Source organism: Marmota flaviventris, chromosome 17 (genome assembly GCF_047511675.1).
Source record: "Marmota flaviventris isolate mMarFla1 chromosome 17, mMarFla1.hap1, whole genome shotgun sequence".
Lineage (NCBI taxonomy): Eukaryota > Metazoa > Chordata > Mammalia > Rodentia > Sciuridae > Marmota > Marmota flaviventris.
The window spans coordinates 47,169,838-47,190,346 of record NC_092514.1 but is presented as its reverse complement, the minus strand read 5'-3'; the positions used below and the strand labels follow the sequence as shown (position 1 = coordinate 47,190,346).

The window sequence follows — 20,509 nt, the reverse complement described above, 5'->3', positions numbered from 1 at the left end:
CAACAAAACAAAAAGAAAAACAAAAACAACATTATGGGAGTAGATATGCATCTTTCCAAAAGTGCATCACAGAAGATAAAGTTGATTGCAACATTGACTAAACTAAAAAATCCAATGGAAGGGCATTGTCTTCTAAATGTTTATCAATGGTTCAAGTCTAGATAGAACAATAGTCCTCATCTTGCTGGTGCCATTTTGGGAGGGGAACATCAAGATTTGAAGAGGTTAAATAATTTGTTTTAGCTGATAAGTTGTCAGTGAATCCTAGGTCTTACTTGAGTTCAGCTGGTAATCCCTGTGTTCTAAACTTTACTGTGGTCAAGATGGAGGAATGTGATGGACATCATTATCCAAAGTACATGTATGAAGACATGAATTGATGTGAACATACTTTATATACAAACAGAGATATGAAAAATTGTTCTATATGTGTAATAAGAATTGTGATGCATTCCGCTGTTGTGTATTTAAAAAATAAAACCAATAAAAAATGGAAAAAAAAGAGAAATATTTCCTGAGCACCATTTGCAAGTGTATTATAAGCTCTGTGGGGAAGAGAAATCTTGATCAGATGTAGTATGTGTCCTTGAAGAATTTATAGTGTACTAGAAATATGCGAATCCCTTGAAACACAAAGTGGAAATGATAAGAAAACAACAGATTGAGGGATAAAAAACTCACCTTTTAGAAGACTCCCTGGAGGGTGGAGCAGTTGAAGTGGGCCTTTGAAAGGGGGTAAGATGCCGCCATGCTGAGCCAAGAAGATAAAAATAGAGAGGGAAGATACAAGAATTCCAGGGAGCAAACAGAGCAGGAGCAAAAATATAGAAGTGATAAAGAAAAAGCATTTTTTATTTTTTGGAAAAAAAATATAGCCAGTTTGATCAGAGAGAGAGAGAGAGAGAGAGTATGTATACGGGAGTGGGAAGAGCTAATGATGAAAAAAATACAATGATGATTTCGATAGTATGAATAGCAATGGAGATATTTGCTAGGTACTGAAACACACTGAGTTCTGTCCCTGGGGTTTTAAATTCCTTGTCTTACTGAAAATGTCTAACTAACCCAGGAGATTGATTGATATCATCCTTACCCCGGTTTTATAGATGGATAAACTGAGGTTTAGAGAAGTAACTTGTCTAAGGTTATATGAAGAGTGCTGGAAATCCCAGTTCGTCTATCCTGAAGCCCACATTCCCATTCTTGGAGCTGTATGGTCACCCAATAAACACTAGTACGATGCCAAATGGGCCCTGTTTCAGAGCTACAGTGCTGATCCCCTGGTGATATTTTCTTTCTCTTCTGATTTACATGGGTCTGACATTTGTTGTCATTTCCCTGCAAATTTTCAGAGGGCTATGAGGAAAGGATTGGCACTACTTTCATTCCAGTGGAGAAACTTAACTATATGAGGGTTAGGTCTTCACAGGCTCTGTAAGAGAATGGACTCATTCATTGTCAGATCAATACTGGGAGAGGGATGGAGGGCGTCATTCCCTGAAGGTCTGAATGTCACTTGAGGCATCTTCTAAGAAGAGACATCATACTTGGCTTTTTACATAGGATTACTAATTCTGTGATACTAATTCTGTAATACTAATTACTATTACATCCTGTTAACCTGGCCTAATTATGAATAGCACCATCTTCACTTTCAAGCTTTAGAGTCTGGGTGATAAATTAGGTGACCCCTCTACTGAAGGTCAGAGCTGTGAAGGAGATTGCAGTGATTTCTAGCACCATCATTCTGGGTGGAGTTTCTGTTTTATAGGGAGTTTCAGCCTGGTTGAACTGGCGTCTCTAATTTGTTCCTTCACAATTTGGCAGAGTCATAACGCCTTAGGGAGGTGAACTCCACCATGCCACCAAGTGACAGCTGGGATTTTGGCTGCTCCCAACATAGTGATATCAGGTTCCCTTTTTGGTATTGGAGGGGATGAACTGAGGGTGGTAAAAGAGGCTGAGCTCATCCATGACGTCAGCGGTTTTGGGAAAGAGAGGGTGAGGACTAAGAATGCAAGTCCCAGGTGATCTCACTGAAATCAGGTCATGTGGAGAGCCACGTGAAGGGGGACACATTGTGTCCTTGGATAGAAGTGGCTTTAGTGAGGCATTTGTGAAGCTCCCTTCCTCTAGGAAAGAAGGTACCCATGTTGGAAGAGTTATTTGTTGTCATGGAAGATTTTTAGGCCAAAACATTTTGTAAGACATATACAGAATACCCGCATATTTGGATTACTTCTGAACTTGGTATACTTTGATTATCAATGACTTAGTGGATATTATTTTCTTATGCAATTCATTCAGAGTATTTGTTAAGTGTCTTCCAATTGATGGGCCCAGGGATGAAATGGTAAGAGATGGGAACCAGAGTAAGACAGGGTTGCTGTGGTTTATAAGCTCATTCCTAGCATCTGCTGCAAATATTAGACAAACATTTTTAAACTCCTCAAGCAATACTGTATACTGTTTATGGAAATCTTTGTATGTAACCAAAGTGCAAAACCATGCATGAGGATGATACAACAACCCCAAGGAAGGGAAGAGGGAAAGAAAGGGATGGGCCCGGGATTTAGCTGTATAAAGAGTTGTATTTAGCCAAGCGTGGTGGTGCACACCTATAATCCCAGAGATTTGGGAGGCTGAGGCATGAGGATTGCAAGTTCAAAGCCAGCTTCAGCAACTTAGTAAGGCCCTAAGCAACATAGCAAGATGCTATCTCAAAATAAATAAAAAGGGCTGGGAATGTGGTTCAGTGGTAAAGTGCTCCATGGGTTCAATCTTTCAATCCCTAGTACTAAAAAAAATTATTTCTGGGGGGATAGAAGGGAGGGAGAGAGAGGGAGAGAGAGACCTGGAGCAAAACTGACAACATTTTAACATTTGTTATATCTTATTTGAATCTGTTACATCTTAAAATGATATAACATTCTCTGCTTATCTAAATGTTTACAAATATTTTTATGATTAAACTCTAAAATAAAATTGTGCTTCGTAAATATATATACAACTATAATTTTTGTCAATTTAGAATAAAAAATAAAAATTAAAAAATCCTACCACAACTTTCTAAGGAAGATAGACCTGTTTAAAGAAATGACTGGTTCTTTTGTGGGACAGACAATGATCTGTCCCACAAGGAGGTGGTGAAGAGGAGAGATGAGGAACAGGGACATTGAGAGAAGGAGAGGCTAGGGCCCCAGAGGGTCATGGAGTCTATGAAAAATCTCAAAGTGTGGTTTGATTGCTTCATAAAAGGGATAGCTACCTGTGATCTGAAGTTGCTCTAAACCTCTCCATCCACACACACAGAGGCACCTGCTGTGAATTGTTTTTTTTTAAACTGAGGAAGTGATCAGGTTCTTATCTGGATGATACTGATATAAAAAGAATTAGCAAGATAGACACTGTTAGCTCACTCAGGAGAACTAGGTGTTGAGACCCTGCGTTCACTCAAATGATCTGCCTCTTGAAGAATTCACCGAAAGTGTGGAGACATTGGTTTTCCACAGGTTGGGGCATAGGAACAATTGGAATTGAGGTGATCTCTGAAGCCTTGGAGCAGGGACACCTCAGTGGTCTCTGGTTGAAGTTGTTTGTCCCATTGGGGAAGAGGGATGAGTCACTATGAGGGAGACTCTAGAAAAGATGGGGCAAAACAGAAAAAGGTGTGTGTTTTGGGGGAAAATGTTAAGGACAAAGAAAGAAGGAAGTAAAAACTGGAGAAAGTGCAAGTGATAAGAACTTATAGAGAGACACAAGGGGGTTCCCCAATCCCACTGAGTGGCACCAGCATGAGCAGCAGCCGACAGCTGGTCCTCATTGGCCAAGAACCTTCCAGGTCCTTTGGAAACTTCTGGAACAATGGAGGATGCTTGCCTTCCATACCACCCCTGAGTTCTGAGGGAGATGGTGTTGGAGGGTGGCAGCTGGGCTCTAACACATATCTTACTCTTTCTGCCTTTCAGACTGGGCCTCTAGGATTCTTATAAGGAGTCCTACCTGCAAACAAGCTGGGGCCACTTCCACCAAGTTGCCAAGCTTTAGGACCACAAAATGGACTGAGGTCCATGGTCCCATTAACCACACAAGCAAGAAGGCAGCAACCTGGAAATGACCAAGGCCGGAGAATAATATTTTGCCTTCTCTGATCAAACTCTCATCTTTTTATTTCCTAGGTCTGGTATTACTTAGGGTCCTTTTGCAGCTTACTTCCAAATTTGTAGGGTGGGGGAAGGGGCCTGATGTAGAAGTGGATTGGGTTAGGGGTGAGATGATGAGGGAGGGCTTGGGCAGAGGGAGGAGGCAAGGGCCCGGAAGACTGCAAGGGAGGAAAATCAAAACAGGTTTCTTGGAAATGAGACTGCTTCCCCAAGAGAACAGCATGATGTGATAAGAGCAAAGTAATAAAAAACAGACGGCCTCACATCTTCCTGAAAGTGGAGAGGTAATTGCCACTGGGTTTGGGCTGTTCCCAGATGGTTGTATAAGTAGTCTAAGTCCTTCCCCAGGACCTGGGTGGAGAAAGGGGTGGGGGAATCTTGCTTTGAAAGTTCCCCTGCTGAATCTATGGAAAAGAGCTCAAAGCCTTGGAAAGAGCAAGCTCCCTCCTGCCCCGAGGATATTGCTATTCCCAGCATTAGAGATACAGGGCTAAGGAGTCCTTACATAGTTCACTGTCTCCTTCTTCTGTCCCCCCCCCCCACATTCCTTGCACCCCCATATCTGCTTTAGTAAATCATCCAGCTTGGAAAGAACTGCCCACATACTCTTGCTTGTTCTCTTGCTGAGGGGAGGGTTTCTCTAATTTTAAGAGGCGGTGGCTAACTGGACTCTCAATGTCAAGTAAGAAGGCTTCATTTGATAACCTCATTCAGAGCTGTCAGTGGTGGGGTGTGAAACGAGATCAAAGAGATTCTCCTCCCACTGGCTCTTACCCATCTCCTCCTAAGCAGCAGGATCCCCAGAGCTTTCAGTGTGTACCCAAACACAGTCTGACTTCTTGCGCCATCGAATGACTGTCGTTTCTGAAACCTGGCGGAGGCAGCCTGTTTCTCTGCCAGCTGGAAAGGGGAAGGGTCTGGTCTCTTAGGAAGAAAGGGAGACCTTGACTTCAAGCTGAGCCATCCCTGGAGCTGGAGGAATAGGCCCCAGAGTCCTCGTTTCCTCTGAGAGCTGCAGGAGGGGCGACCCTGAAAGCAGAGACAGCTCTGCCAAGCCCAGGGTGACATCCAACGCTGTAGCTAGAGCACTGCTGTGCCAAAGAATGAGAAGGAGCAGTTATGTAACTTTCCCATGTCAGCTGGAGATTTGAGTCTAGGCACTGGTCCCTCCAGGGGATCCTCTCCACCGATCCAAATGGCTCTGTGTTTCCTAGTCCTGGATCCAAATTGGTGGAACATAATCTCCCACTGCCCCCCAGCTCCTTTTTTTAAAAAAAAAATGTCATGGAGCCTAACGCAGCAACATTGATTGAGTTCACATTGGGGGCAGGGGTGAGGGACTCTAAGATGAGCTGAGTGCTGTGGTGGCTGTCAAAGATGTGACTTGTCCAACAGGCAGGGAAGAACACCTGGACTGATTTCCAAATGGTTCAGCTTAGACTTAAATATGTTCAGATGACTGCAGACTGATAATGAAGTGTATGATCCAAAGAAATCTATGTACCTGGCTCTTTTTTTGGCCGGAGGTTGGGGGGAGGTACCAGGGATGAAATCTGGGGCACTCGATAATTGAGCCACATCCCCAGCCCTATTTATTTTGTATTTTATTTAGAGACAGAGTCTCACTGAGTTGCTTAGTGCCTTGCTGTTGCTGAGGCTGGCTTTGAACTCCTGATCCTCCTGCCTCAGCCTTCAGCCACTGGGATTACAGGTGTGCACCACTGCATCCGTTTTTACCTGACTTTTGAGAGAAATTTTATAGGTCATTCTAGTCCACTAGAATTTAAGTTCTAGTAGACCAGGGAATTTGACCTCTTTTACTTCCTTTTACATTCCCAGTGTCTAGAATCCTGCCTACTCATTGTACATATTAGGTACTCAATAAAATTAAATTGAATACATACATCTATTCCAGCTCCAAATCTCACTTATATTAAAGTACTGTTAAAATTATTTCCTAAATTTCTTATAATTTTATCGGAACCCAAAAGATAAGAGGCTAAGCTTAATTTAAGTTTTACTTGGTGACTCAGAGCTTGATACTAATCTCATTATGCTATTATCTGAAGAGGCTAGATGTCTTCAGTATTATTTGAGACCCATGTCTGTTTGTTCCTCTGTGAGGTGACCTCATGCTGTTTGATTTGTTCTGTTGTGTTTGCAATCTCTTCCTGAATCCTCCTTCCAGGGTCACTTGTAGCTTTCCCATCTTGCTATTCTTTGGGCATTGACTTATAATCTTCTGAAATTGTAATTTGCTGTTTTTAGTCTATGACGGGCATGGCTTAGCCTGGTGGCCCCCCAGGGGTCTGTTTTTCTTCTGCTCCACCCTTCCCTGCCATTTGGGCAGGAAACTGAACGGAGCCTCAGCACTGTCACAGATGCTGGGGTGAGCACCTGCATGCAAAGGGGGCCTGCCTGGAAGACCCTGAGGGGCTAGAGCGCTGCTTGGCTCTGTGCAGAAGGAAGAAGGAAGGCCACGTGCCCAGGGCAGCACTGCAGCACCCAGGGCGTGAAGGAGCCCTGCCTGTGCTCAGAGCCTCCCAACAGGTTCTGGGAGCAATCCAGTGAGCTCCTGATTCCTGTCTTAGAATCACAGCGTCCATCACGAGGAGTGGCTCATCCATTTCCATGTTTCTTCCATGTTCTTTCTACTCTGCACATCCCTCTCCTTTGGACTCTCCTGCCTGGAATGAACATTCTAGAACCCAAACCGCCACCCATTAGAGGTGTAAGGAGAGCTCTGCAAATGAGACCAGAAGAGTCCATTCTGATGCAAAAGTTACCTGAACTGAAAAGAATTCCAAGAGGGAGGACTGATGGGAGTGGAAGCTGCACAGAGGTCAGCAGGCACAGGCCGGCAGCTTTTGCTGTGCTCTGGATGCTTGTTCATACCAGCTCATATACTGAAGTCCTCCCCTGCAAGGAGACGGTGTTAGAAGGCGGTGCCTTTGGACGGTGATTAGGCTTTGGACTCGGACCTTATAAAAGAGATCCCACAGCCCTCTGTCACTTGAGGTCTAACTGGGAACATGGCTGTCTCTGAGGAAGAGGGTTCTCACCAGAGCCTCAGTCTGCAGGTGCAGACTCCAGTCCCCAGCCTCTAGAATGGTGAGAAGATACATTTCTGTTGTTTGCAAGGCACTCAGGCATTTTGCTATAGTAGCCAGAACACATGAAAACAACCATGACTCAAGGTTTGCTCTAAGTCGGGTCTGCAGTATCCAACACAGGACACCAGACGCTGTGTGGCCAGACACATCCCAGCAAAGGGATATTATAAGATAACCATCTTGCATTGAAGAACTAGCTGTGTAAATCCATTCATCCAACTGTTAATTGAACTCTTACCATAAGGCAGACGCACGACTATGCTAGAATAAGCCCTCATTGTTCTTTTCCTAATAGAGATTTCAGTTTGATAGAAATAAAAGGCAATCATGACTCAAATACATAATCACAGATCACAAGGATCATGACGGTGGTGGTAACTAACATTTAATGAACAGGACCCTTAACTATGTGTCAGGGCTTCAGGTATTGTGTGAATCTTAAGATGCATTGAAGTGGGAGCTATCACTATTCCTGTTTTCCAGATGATAAGACTGAAGTTCAGAGAGGTGATATAATCTGTATGACATCACACACAGCTACCATCTGGAAAATCTAGGATGCCCACCGGGAAGACCAACTCACAGCCTTTGTTTTCAACGGTACATTTCAACCATGATTGTTGCTGTGAAGGAAATACTAGCCATTTCTTGGAGCTGTAAGTTCAAGGATCTGTAACACCACGTTACAGTCAGCTCTGACCTAGGATGGTGTCGGGGAGATGGAAGAAGGCTCCTGGGGAAACGGTGTGATATTTAAACTGAGATACGAAGGCAAAGACAGAGTTAAGAGGGCAGATGGACTGGCAACTGGAAGACCGGAGCATGCAGAGAAAACACTGTGGGGTGGGCCTGAGTTGGAGAGCAGCTCGCTGCGCTTGAAGAAGTGAGAGAAAGTTCAGAGCATGGGCTGTTGATCATTTCTTGGTCACGAGGTTGGAAGCCATCCTACCTGTGTGTGTGTGTGTATGCCTTGGGAAGCAGCCTGTCAGGGAGGGAAATGAATGGATGTAGAGGGATTTCTGCTCTGTACCAGGGCGGGCCAGCATGATGGCTTATTATTATTTTTTTTCTATTACATTTCTTTCAATTTGAGCTCCAGATCATGAGCATATCATCTTTTTGTCATCCCTGGTGTCCCTTTTATCCTGCTTCTGCCTGCTCTTTCTGCTCCAAACTTCCCACTATTCTATTTTATTATTTATTTATTTATTTTGGGTGCTAGGGATCAAAACCAGAAGCACTTTACTACTGAGCTATACTTGTAGGTCTTTTTTTTATTTTTATTTTTTTAATTTTGAGATAGAGTCTCCCTAAATTGCTGAGGCTGGCATCCAACTTGTGATCCTCCTGCCTTGGCCTCCTGAGTCACTGGGATTACAGGTGTGCATCACCGCACCTGGCTGGACATGGTTTTTCAATCCTTCATGCTCCTTCCATCTCCTTCTGCCTGACCAATTGTCTATGATGTGTGGGGCACTGTCCTTCGCACTGTGGTGACAACTAAAATTCAAGACATGCTTCATGGTATAGAAGAGCAGACTAACTGAGGAAAAAAATGCAAAATACAAAGAGAGAGAAATAAATAAGAGGGAGATCCATTGATGGTAAAACTTATGGTAACAGAGAGCCTGCAGAATGGGAGAAAAATCTTTGCCACCTGCATCTCAGATAGAGTGTTAATCTCCAGGATATACAAAGAATTCAACAATGCTTAACACTAAAACCCAAATAACCCAATTGATCCATGGGCAAAGGAAATGAACAGATACTTCACAGAAGAAAAAATCCAAATAGTCAACAAATATATGAGAAAATGGTCAACAACTCTAGCAATTAGAGAAATGCAAATTAAAACTAGGCTTAGATTTTATCTCACGCCAGTCAGAATGGAAAATATCAACAATACAAGTAAAAAAAAAATGTTGGCGAGGATGTGAGGGAAAAGGTACACTTATACATTGCTGATGGGACTGCAAGTTGGTGCAACTACTCTGGAAAGCAATATGCAGATTCCTCAGAAAAGTTGGAATGGAATCACCATTTGACCCAGTTATCCCATTCCTTGGTATGTAGCCAAAGGACTTAAAATCAGCATACTACAATGAGGCAGCCACATCAATGTTTATAGCAGCTCAATTCACAATATCCAATATATGGAACTAACCCAGGTGCCCTTCAACAGATGAATGAATAGAGAAAATGTGGTATATATATACACAATGTAATATTACTCAGCCATAAAGAAGAATGAAATTATAGCATTTGCTGATAAATGGATGGAACTGGAGACCAACTATCATGCTATGTGAAATAATCCAGTCCTCAAAAACCACAGGCTGAACTGAACATTCTCTTTCATATGCAGATGCTAACACACAATAAGTTGGGAGGGGAGAATAGAAGTCCATTGGATTAGACAAAGGAGATTGAAGGGAAGGGACATGGGTTGGCATTGGGGAAGACAGAATGAATCAGACATAACTTTCTTATATTAATATATGAATACATGACTAGTGTAACTCCACATCATGCTCAACCACAAGAATGGGATCCTGGGCTGGGGCTGGGGCTCAGTGGTAGAGCACTTGTCTTGCATGTGTGAGGCACCGGGTTACATCCTCAGCACCACATAAAAATAAATAAACAAAATAAAGGTATTGTGTCCATCTACAACTAAAAAAATTATATATATATATATATATATATATATATATATATATATATATATATATAAATTTTTAAAAAATGGGATCCTAATTAGAATAAGTTATACTCCATGCATGTACAATATGCCAAAATACACTCTACTGTCATGTGTATCTAAAAAGAACAAATAAAATTTAAAAATCAAGGGATCACATGGAGAGGACCTTTGTGCATGTTATTTCTATTTATTTATTTATTTTTGTATAGGAATTGTCTAACTCAAAAAGATTTTGGTGCGTCACAATCACACGTGATAATGAGATTCATTGTCATATGCTGATACGTGAACATGACTGTCAGTCATGTTGACAGTCTTATCAGTTTCATTCCTCAGCATCTCCCCTTTCCCTATTCTCCTCTGTCTTCTTGGTCCCCTTTCTCTACTGGTCTCCCTTCTATCCTTGGTGTACTTTAGCTTGGTGCTTGAGGAAGACCTCGCTGAAGCCATTGAGATCTAAGCTGAGATCTGAATGATGAAAGCAGCCAGCCAGGTCAGAAGTTGTAGGAAAGAATATTCCAGGCAGAGAGTCCAGGGTGGGGGTAGGAGGGGAGTTTGGATTTTATTCCAGTTGTCACTGGAGGGATTTCAGAAGAAGACTGGCATGATAGACAGCAAGGGTGAAATAGTTCCTAAGACAGAAGTGGGAGGGAGGGAGGGAGAGAGAGAAGGAAGGAGAGAGTGAGGGATGATGATGATGTATGTGATGAGGTCATGGGGAGATGTGCAGGGAGGGAGGAGAAGGGGGCCTGTCTGGTTATCTGCTGTCCATCATTCCTGTTTCCTGGCAGGGTCTCCTTGCTCATGAGTGCCTCCCCAGTCTCCTGATTGGGTAAACCCTTTGTTCCTTCAACTGTGCTGAAGGCAACACCTGCTTGTGTGATGGGTAATGGGATTTGTGTGAGAATTGCATGATTGAGGGATTGCTTGTTGGTGGAGTGTCGATTTTTGTTCACCAAGAAAGATGAACACCTGAAAACAGCCCCGAAAGGATAACAGTGTTCTTCAGTGTCATAGAGCATTGTGTAATAAGCCTGTGGACAGGTACTGGTTATTATTTGATGAACTGTTTACCTTTGGTTAGAGTCCAGACTCTGTAAAGTTAGCCCTGAACTTGTAGAAAAATTGATAAGATACAAATTATTTTTGTCCAGTAGAGTTTTGATCACAGAGGTTATGATTTTATGATAGTGTAGGTGACTTTAGCAAATATATGACCTTAGATGTGGATTGAATAAAAAAATACTTTTTAAAGACCACAAAAAAATTAAAAAACAACTTAATTCATGGTATGAGATAATAAAACATCCCATTACTAAGTTATTAGCCTGTGCATAAGTCCGCACATATGTGTCAGTCAGTTTTCTGTTACTATTACAATTACCTGAGACAATTAACTTATAAAGAGAAAAGGTTTATTTTAGAATCACAGTTCTGGAGGTTTCAGTCACTGGTTGATTGATCCTCTTCACTTGGGGTTTGTGGCAAGACAGTGCATCATTTTGGGAGAATGTGATGAAGCAAAACTTCAGATTTCTTGGCCAGCATGCAAAAGAAAATATTAAGATGAAGGGATCAGGATCCCCTTGAAGGACATTCCCCCAGTAACCTAATGACCTCCTCTAGGCCCTATGTCTTAAGGGTTCCACTAACTTCCAGTCAAGCCATGCTGAAGGCCAAGCCTCCAGCACATGGATTTTAAGGGGATGTTCAAGATTTTAAACTATAGCAGCATATAATTTAAAAGAAATATATAGAATTCCAGTATTCATTTTCAATATTTTCTTATTTAGGAATTGATGAAACTCTTAATTGTGAAGTAAAAGATTCTCTCATGGTCTATTTCGGATGATTCCCTCTTCCTTTCATACACAGTTACACACACCTTTTTGAAGTTTCAAGCAGTCCATTGATCCTGTTCTTTGTCTTAATTACTGATCCAGATGTTGTTATGACTTCATTCTAGCAGCGGCTTTATACAAAACGCAGACAACTCTTTATCTACGTACAATTGTTTGAAGTACAGATTTGGAGTATATCAACAGCATTTCTGTAGCATCAATTGCTACGCTGATGCTAACATCCTGAAATTCTAGAGGAAGAGCTCCCCTTCAAAGTGCTCAGCAAAATGCTAACTGCAGCTGTTTTTTTTTTTTTTTTGTAAATGAGTGGAAGAACTACTATCACCTCTCATCCTCTTTCTGGTCACTTCAGGAAGAAAGCATCTCTCTTTGTGTTGCCTCTATGCAAAACCTGCTTCCCATCCAGTCTTTCTCTGTTCTACTCTACAGTACAAAGGGGTTGTTGGGAGACAATGACATTCAGGGTGAGTCCATCATTGCTTACACATCTAGCCTTCTGTTAGAGCAGTCCAGGGACTTGCTTAATCATCTACGTCCTTGTGAGATGCCCTTGGTCATGACCATTCCTTGGATGACATGGGAGCTTTTGCATTCATCTCAGTATCCTTGGCCTCTCACCAGCTGATTGATCACTGTGCAGCTGAAGTAGGACGTGGTGTACTTCCGGATGGTACAGGACATGGGTAGGAACAAGAGTACTGTTGCCTAAGAAGATGAGTTTACAAGCTGAAGTTTAAATGAAGGTGGCATAAGGAGAAATTCTGGTGAAGAAAAAGAGGAGGCATTTAAAAAACTATAGTTTAGGCAAAGATACCCAGACACTATATCTTCATCCCTCATCTGTCCAGCAAATATGTATCGACTACATGTTTGGGATCAGTTCAAAGTAATAGGGAACAAATTTCAGTGAACATCATTCTAAGAAATTATTAGAGACAGAAAGTAGATAAGACATTATCAGGGGTGGTGAAAAGGAGAAAAATGGAGAGCTGGTGTATGGGGTGATAAAAAAGTTTTGGAAATAGTGGTGACTGGTTGCATGAACTAGTGAATGTAATTAAGGGCAGTAAATGTTTCATTTAACAATGGACAAATGGCATATTTTGTTTAACATAAAATATATTATTTAATATAGAATATATTTAATCACAACTTAAAAATTAATATGAAATATACCAAAAGCCACTGAATTGCACAAGTGGGTAAATTATACAGTGTGGGAATTGGGTCTGAATGAAGTTGAAAAACATCGGCACTATTCTTGTTTTAAAGGAGTTCGCCGTGTAATGGAGAAACCCATTCTATAAACAAGATATTACAAAACAGCAAAACCATAAAAATGCAATGGTTATGAGAATATTCAGGGAGACAATTAAACGCTGGCTTTGTGTCACTAACTCTGTAGCCCCAGATAGCTTGTTGAGACCCAGATTCCTTATCCATAAAATGGGTTTAATATTAGTGCATCCTTCATAGGGTTGATTGCTATCATCCAGGGGTGTAATCTGTTTAAGAATGCAGTTGCATTTAGAGAAAGTTATCACTAGTGCAATGATAGTGAATATGCATTGAAAAGCTAAAAGCATTATGTAAATGGAGACATTTTATGCATGTCCACTATGTATTTAGAGAGAAGAGCTCCAAGGTAATATTAGTTTGATTCACAATAATTGGCATACGGTACCAATTGTGATGTCATTGATCAATAATTTTAACAGAAAAATTTAAATTGACACCTTCAGTAATTTCTCAGATCTGAGTAACAAATAGGCACCTATGATGAGGTGGGAAAAGTCTCATGGACACCACTGCCTAAGTATGTTTATGTTAAGCTACTTAAATACCTGCAAACATAAGTGAAACATTAGTTCCTTATGTTTACACCAATTTACAAAATAAATATATCAAACTATAAATCATCTAATAAAGTTCAAATCAGACAAATTAATTTAATGTGCTAGATAATATTGTTTTGGTGATATTAAATTGTTAATCTGAGAGTTCAGAGTGAAAACCAATGAACTTTGGGTTTTCTATTTTCATGGCTGCCCTGTTTCTTTTCTATTCGTGCATGTGGTATTATCACATAATTATCGCATCATTCACTGTTTTTCTCTTTTAATAATAAACAATAATTTTAATTTTCATTATAGGAAAGATAGTCCCCCCACATCAATGGCATTTCTCCAAATGCACACACCAGTGGTCCCTCCAAGTGGTGGTGGATGTCACAGCTCCTTTTCACTTATCACATGAATGGAGTTTTGCATCTAGGATACTTCTGTTATCTTCTGTGTGACGTCTCAGTTCTTTCCTCCCTTTTGTCTGCTTGCACAACCCTACAACTTCATTTAAAAGTGCACCATGGGGTCTTTGAACCTTTACTTTGTATCAATGCTCTTGTCTCAAGTTCAAAAATGGCCCAGAGGTTGCATGGGGGAACTGTTATAAAGTGTTCATCAGGTGTTCACCTGATTTAATTTACAAAGACGGGCTATCATGGAAATGAAGACACAAATTTTAAAATTCAGATGGATTTTTCAGGCCTCAAATACAATAATGCTAATAATCAAGTATTTGCCATTGCTGATCTGTTACAATGTTGTGTGCTATTGATATTCTGAGGCTCTTCTTTTCTGTTTTCCTCTCTGTCTAAGCTTCCTGGTTGACATCTCATCTGTGCTTGGCCTTCTCCATCACCATGGTATAATCCAAAACAAATATTGATTCATATGCCCATCTACATCTATGCCTCTATCTATATTTAAGGTAAGGAAATAACACCATGGGTGCTTTTCAAATCTGTCCTTTGTTCTGTCCTACTCTATTTTCTCACTGATGAGAATTATGGTAAGATAATTACAACAGCTCAAGTATAATGCAAAATGCATTTTTTTACAGTTCACACTTGTATTTCTGAAATATGGATTCCCAAATCTGAGATGATAGCTCTTATTGGAATATATGGCCTCCAAACTCAAGTTAGAACTTGGATCCTTTCTTAGCCTCATCTTTGTTTTCTGTTAATATGAGAAGATTTCACAAAGTCAATGGTGACATTATCATTAGGTCAAATGTTGTCTGATTCTTGGAATTTTCACCTGATTTAGTCAATCTTTTTCATGGACTACAGAAATATCCTTACTGGAAAATAAGATCCCTGGGCCTGGGATTGTGTCTGTTTTCTTTACATTTACCGGTCAGCTGGAGCATGAAGCTTTACACAGGATAGACACACAATAAATGAGTCTAGAATGAACACTTATTGACTCTCACTAACCCACCCCAGATATCCCTTACAATCTATTAGAGAGTGAAGTCTAAACTCCTCTCCACGGCATTTAAGGACATTCTGGTTCCATGTACATGATGATGGAGACCATGCACAGATAAGATGTGAGCCAGGAAGCTCAGGAAGAGAGAAAAAACAGAAAGTATTAGTCCCATTTCCTCACTCTGACCCCTGCTCAACAGCCACATTGAACTACTCATTGTCCTTCCATTGCTCCACCCATCAATTTTGAAAGCTTTGGCTGTAAAATAATGGCTCTTTATACAAATTTTATTTGAATCTCCAATAGGTATGGAGAACTGAGGTTTTTCCACATATTATTTTTTAAATTTTTATTTATTTATTTATTTCCCCACATATCTTAAGTCAATTACTTTCCTTGCTTTTATTTTTTTATGCTATATCATTTTCTTCTTTTTAATATGGACATTTGAATGATTTGGGACTTGTGTTCAACTTTTAATATATGGCGATGATACTTTTGTGAGAAATCCTCTCTTAATCTTATCGTTTCATTAATTTGTTTTTCATCCATTGTCTTATTATTTTTCTTTAGCTTTTACATATTTTAGTTTATGTAACCTAATCATTTTCTGGAAGTCTGCAAAAAAAATCAACAATCAAAAAAATAAATAAAATTGGTTATGTTTGTTTTACTAATTATTAATATTCTATTACTATTAGAGTTAATTGATATTAATTTCCTCAAAATATCTATGTACTCTCTTATTATTTTGCTAACCTTATATCTTATAGTATATGCATGCATTTAACAAAGTTAATCCTTGAGATGATTAAAAATTGTTTAGCATTTCCAACTTTTCCCATTTATTCGTATTTTTCCTTAATCTACACCTATCTCCTTCAGCTCATAGTTCAACATTTGAAAGTTCAAGTTCTTTTACTTCCACTTGACATTTATTGTTTATCTTGTCATTTGTAAGCTAAAAAATGTTGATTGATTGTTGTTTATTTAATTCCTTACAAATGCTTGCTGGAAATTTGGGAGAAATTTGGAAAGATGTAGAGATTTCTAGGCAACAAAAACTTGTTTTATTTTACTATAATAAAAGTAGTCTCTATATTTTAATTTAACTAGTTATTTCCAAATAATTTCAATTTCATTCACATCAGTATAAAGGTTCTTAATCTACAGTAGGGTGAGGCTGGACCTTGGGTTGGGGCTGTGTTCCCTTTCCTTATATTCCTTCCCTCCTTCCTCTCTCTATCCCAGCTATGGGGACAGACACAGGGCAGGTGGTAAGGAGACCACCCTGTGATCAGGGCCAGGCTCACCACGAGGAAGGTGGTGAGAAATGAAGACATCTAACATTTCTGAAGCAGAGAATGCTATGAGGACTTCATAAAGGAAATGACATCCCCAGACTTTTAGGATTAAGGAGATTATAACCATTTAAAAAAGGATTTTTAAAAAATCTGGATCATCTTCCAGTATTGTGGCTTTAAAGAATATTTCCTTTCTCAATATCTTACTTTGGGGGTCAATAGTGCCTTTGATTTTGTTCAACGCCTTTTTCACTCAGTTATGCTACTGAGTAGTGAGCAAATTTCCTATTGCATGAGGGATTGGTCATAAGGGAGAGCACACCACTGTTGCAAAGCTGTTTTCTTCAATATTTTCCTTTATTTTTTAAATGGAATTTACTCAGCATTTTCCATTGTATGTTCCAGAATACATTAGGCCTGAAAGACACTCTGGGGGAACAAAACCTCAAAAATATTTGCAAATAGCTGCATGCAATTCCTTTCTTGGAGATTGTATTAGAATTCTCCAAAGAAATGAAGCCAATAGGATATATATGTCTTACACGTATGAATTTATTAGATTGGCTCATATGATCACAGAGGCTGAAAATCTCCATGGTGGCCATCTGCAACCTGGAGAGCTAGAGAGATCAGAAGTGAGGCTCAGCCCAAGAAGTTGAAAGCCTCAGAACCTGGGAGGCCAGTGGTATAACCCTCAGTTTGAGACCACAGCTCAGGAGTCACCAGTAGGTCTCTGGTACAAATCTAGAATCCAAAGGCTAAAGAACTGAGTGTTTAAGTTTCAACACAGCAGCATGAAAAAATGCACCCTGCTCAGGAAGAAGGAACTAGTGAGTTTTCCATTTTATTTTCTGTTCCATCTGGACCCCCAGCCCATTGGATGATGCCAGCCCAAATTTCAGATGGGTCTTCCCTGTTCAGTTCACTGACCCACATGCCAATCTTCTCTGGAAGCATCTCACAGACATACCACAAGTAATGCTTTACCAATTCTCTAGAAATCAAGCGGACTACCAAAATCAACCACTGCAGAGATCAATAGTGCATATTTATATTTATTGGCATGGTAATAAAGTGAAGAAATCATACCAGTAGATGCTCGATTTTCTCTTTAAAAAGATTATTTGTTTAGTAAAGTTCCTTTACAAGCTTCTGAAAGAAGAAGAGACCCCCAAGGACTTGGGTTAGTAAGATATAAAGTAAGATGAGAGTCAGCTTAATCACTGTGCATTGGGAATGGAAAAGAATTAGGGGTGGAAGGAGAGGAGATGACAGAAAGGATGGGAGCAGAAGAAAGGCGGAATGAAGGAGCTCTAAGGTACCTGGTGAATTTTAATTATTTGTATTGACACAATGTAAAGCCCCCATTTATTTTAGTCTATTTCACACCTGAGGAATTTGCATGAGAAGAACATGACTTATTTCTTCATTTAGGTCAACACCAGACTGAGGTTAGAGAAGTAGCTGGAAGACACAGTGAAGAGTCTGGACTCAAGGAAAGCATATGAGACCCAGTGACCATGATGAGCAGATAAGCCTCATGGGCTTTCATAGAATGCACCTCAAATGCACATGAATTCTCCTTCAAGGCCAAGCAAAGGGGTTCATGACAATCTCTTTCTAACCTTAAAGTACAGATGATCACAGTGGGTATCTGGATGGGGTATAGGTATACTTTTCATAATTTTCTGAAAGTTTCTTAAAATGTGAACAACTTTCTGGATGATAGACTAAGTGGCCTTCACTTTCTTTATGTTCTTCTGTATTTGAATTTCTTCAATAAACATGTTGGGGTTTTTTTTGGTAATCAAACTAATTAAAGTTTCTATTTGTTTTTCTAAAAATCATCTCAAGGATTTTGTTTTTTTTTTTCACTCAAACAGACTTTTGGTAGATATTTGGCAACAGTGTGTTTTCCAAGATTGTCCATCCCAGGATTATGCACTTGGAGCGCAGCTATTCCGGGATGCCTATTATAAGTTAACATGTCTTAATAGACAGTCCAGCTGAGTAGGATGGACATTACAGAAACTGGTGAGTCTGAAAAAACCTAGTGGCCAACAGAAACTCATCTAATTCCAACTATTGAGATCACTGTCATTTCTTGAAAATGTATTCGTACTGTTTCAATTTCACCTTAAACCATCACAGTCCCTGGAGGGGAAAAAGAGACTTTTGCTATTTGATCTGTAGGTTCATATCTCAGCTTTATGTCATGACCACATGCCCACAAATTTAACCTTCATGCCTATTTCCTCTCCAGCCTCCACATATGAGAGTACACATACCGCCATTGACCTTCTGAGTTTGGCTTATTTCACTTAACATGATGTTCTCAAGTTCCATCCATTTTCCTGCAAATGACATGATTTCATTTTTCCTTATGACTGAATAAAACTTCATTGTGTATATATACTACATTTTCTTTGTCCATTTATCCATTTATGGATCCCTTGGCTGGTTCCAAATAGTCATGTCTTTAAAGATTCATTTAAGGATACACTGGCAGGGTAGCTAAAATCTGAATTTAATTCCTACTCCCCCCCCCCCCCACATTTGTGTTGGGGAACTCTAGGCAAATTTAAAAATTTTTTATATTCTATTTTTCTTTTCTTTAAAAATAGAGATAATGACACCTACTTCAAAGGGCTATTATGGGGATTGACTTAAATTTACTTACTCAGTGTATTTAGAGCACCTTCTCTGTGTCCTTATCATGCCAGGTGCCAGGATTCCAGTGGTGAGCCAGCTAGATTGTGCAATTTTACTGTGAAGAGCACATGGTCAGGGAGACAGCGAGCTTCAACATGTCATTTTATCATCATCTTCATATCTGTGTTGTGCTACATAAGCACAGAATAATTCATTTACATCTTAAATCCTCAATTCTCAATCAAAAAATAAATCACTGAATCATCTGAGGAATTCTGAGAAGTATCTTCTCATAGAAGAATCCAAGATGCCTGTTATGGTTTGGATATGAGGTATCCTCCCAAGGCTCATGTGTAAGATAATGCAGGAAGTCTTAGAGGTGGAATGATTGAGTTATGAGAGCTTTAGCACAATCAGGGAATAAATCCCCGGACAGGGTTTAACTGGGTGGTAACTATAAGCAGGTAGAGTGTGGCTGGATGAGGTGGGTCATGGGGGTGTGCCTTTGGGGTTCTATATTTTGTACATGGTGAGTGGAGACTCTCTCTTTCCCTGCTTTCTGATCATGTTGTGAGCTGCTTTCCTCCACCACACTCTTCCGCCATGATGTTCTGCTTCATCTCTAGCCCCGAGGAATGGAACCAGTTGCCTCTGAAACTGTGATCCCCCAAATAAACTTACCCTCCTCTAATTGTTCTTGTCAGGTTTTCTGGTCACTGCAGTGAAAAAGCTGACTAAAACAATGCCCTTGAGCACCCAACTATAGTAAAAAGCTATAAGGTGAACAGTTACTCAAGTGCTGTTAACATACAGTTGAAGTTGCAAGTCACGGAGGTATAGACCCTGCTGTAGTGTAGTTAGTACTGTATTGGAAAGAAGGAGGATGATACTAAATATAAAATCTTATTTTCAAAATTAAATGATTGGGCTGGGTGTGGTGGTGTACACCTTTAATCCCAGCAGTTTGGGAGGCTGAGGCAAGAGGATTGCAAGTTCAAAGACAGCCTCAGCAACTTAGTGAGGCCCTAAGCAACGTAGTGAGACCTTATCTCAAAATAAAATATTAAAAAAAAAGGCTGGGGATGTGGTTCAGTGGTTAAATGCCCCTGGGTTCAATCCCAGGTATATACAAGAAAAAAACAAAAACAAAAAAAACAATTAAATGATTGGACAAGAGAGTGGATAAACTGTGGGGTTTTTATATAATGGAATTCTACATGATCATGAGAAAAAAAAATCATGAAATGTAATAAAGTGAAAATCTCACAAACATATTGAAGCAGAAGAAACCAGACACCAAAGAATATTGTACCCTATTATTCAATTTATGTGATGAACAAGAAAACCATCAATAGTGATGTAAGTCAGAAGAGTGGTCACATCCAGGGGTAGGTATTGACTGAGATGGTAATGAAAGGAGCTAAGTATCTGGAGAA

The 20,509-nt window shown here is 40.0% G+C and overlaps 1 protein-coding gene across 10 annotated transcripts in view; it reads right to left on the bottom strand.

Moving 5' to 3' along the window:
• Positions 1-7,146, bottom strand: part of LOC114079095 (small integral membrane protein 36-like) — a 235,256-nt gene extending 228,110 nt beyond the window's left edge. For 4 of the 10 annotated variants that reach the window (XR_011705069.1, XR_011705070.1, XR_011705071.1 and 1 more), the window contains exon 1: positions 6,950-7,125. The gene's annotated coding sequence lies outside the window, so the exon portion shown is untranslated. Of the gene's footprint in view, positions 1-6,949 lie in introns of all 10 variants that reach the window. The other 6 variants (XM_071603611.1, XM_071603612.1, XR_011705073.1 and 3 more) reach the window with 5 other exon arrangements.
• Positions 7,147-20,509: the final 13,363 nt, after the last annotated feature.